The sequence below is a fragment of the Brachionichthys hirsutus genome, unplaced genomic scaffold, assembly GCF_040956055.1.
Source record: "Brachionichthys hirsutus isolate HB-005 unplaced genomic scaffold, CSIRO-AGI_Bhir_v1 contig_1248, whole genome shotgun sequence".
NCBI lineage: Eukaryota > Metazoa > Chordata > Actinopteri > Lophiiformes > Brachionichthyidae > Brachionichthys > Brachionichthys hirsutus.
In genome coordinates this window covers 30001-31784 of record NW_027180779.1, presented here as the reverse complement: position 1 = coordinate 31784, position 1784 = coordinate 30001, and positions in this window count along the sequence as shown.

Sequence of the window (1784 nt, the reverse complement as noted above, 5' to 3'; positions counted from 1 at the left end):
CTGAAACAAGCATTATTGTGGAGGAGGGCCGTTTCCTTACATTGGGATGGGGGGGGGGGGGGGGGGTTGTGAGTAAACTCTGAGTCACGGCCGGGAAAAGCCAGGAGACGTGAACCTGAGCAGGAACCTTTACCTTCAGAGCGGAGGAGGTGGGCGAGGCGGGCCGGTGCACGTACGCACACGCACACACACGCACACACACACACACACACGCACACGCACACACACACAAACGTGTTGTCCGTGAGGCCAGACGGAAATGAGCTCTCTGTTATTTGGACTGAGTGTTGTCATTAATTCCGTCTGCATCAAACAGCATGTTATTTACACTGAAGACCACAATCTGGCTTTGAAGGCGTGTGTGCGTGTGTGTGTGTGTGTGTGTGTGCGTGTGTGTGCGCGTGTGTGTGCGTGTGTGTGTGCGTGTGTGTGCGTGTGTGTGCACGTGTGCGTTACTTTGTGCAGCGCTGTGGATCTTGTTTGTGCGTCTCTGGTCAGACCCCCCCCCTCCAAAAAACAGCTGACTTAGCCTTAAATGCTAAGCACTATGCTAACATAAAAAAGATGCTGATGTCGGTAAACAATGATTCGGCAACATTTTTCAGGAAATATCACCATGGCGACCCACAGACTGGATCAGCTCTGACGTCACATCCTGTTGTGAGATGATGTCACAGGTTGTAAAGGAGTGAACAGGTGAGGTTAGCGTTAGCGTTAGCGTGCCGTAAGCAGAGCAGCTGCAGATGGAGCCCCCTCCGGGATTGGGAATCTCACAGGCTTCCATGAGAAGCAGCTCGTAAACAGTCTGCGTTTGGGCTCGGCGGCTTTACGACCGCGACAAGTGCACATCTGAGAGGGCGGGGCCTCGGAGGGACGGCGTGTTTCAGCCCGTCCCCTTTTATGGGGACGCAGGAATGCTTTTGTCACCGTGTAAATGTGCTTATTTACACACGGAACACGTGAAAGTAGAACCAAAGGATTCGTGGGCTTTCTGAGAACAGTCGGCGCTGACAATGATTGACAGCCCCCCCCCCCCCCCCCCTCGCTGGTGGAGCCGGGGAGGGGCCAATAAGAATCCACCAGCAACTCGTCTCGGATGGGGGGGGCTACAAATATGGACGCTCCCGAGCGACGAGACGCTTCAGCGTCCCGCGAGGTTGAAGGGGGGCCTTTAAACGACGCTGAGGGTTCTGTCCCATCCTGTCTGATAACCCCCCCCCCCGCCGATCCCAGACTTTGACTCAACGCTGCGCTTGCCCCCCCCCCCCCCCCCGCCGGTAACATTTTCCAGGCCTCGGCTGCTTATTCATCTCTTTTCTTTTGAAAAGGTCTCAGAAGAAACCCCGACCCGAGGCCTGCTGATCTGAGGCAAGCGCACAAACCGGGGGGGGGGGGGGGGGGGGCTCCCAGGTATCGAATGTACAGATAGGGATGAACAACTTCCCAGAAGCCCCTGGGCGGGACGGGACCGACGCGCCCGGAGCGTCCTGGCTGTCCAGGTATCACCCCCCCCCCCCCCCCCGGGTCAGGGATCCAGAGGACTGAAGTCCTTTATGTTCTCCTCCTGCTGGACTTCCATGTCTGTGAGCGCGTCGGGAGAAGCAGAACGGCGTCCTCTAACCTCATGACCTCGCGTCCAACGGAGGCTGAGACCTGCAGTCGTCTAGCGACACCTGCTGGTCTGACAGGCAAACTGCAGCCAGCAGGAAGCCCACGGCGACCGCTTCCTTAAGTAAACTACACTCTGTGGAAAGGGTTCGTTGAACCGGCCGTTGATGTGCGTG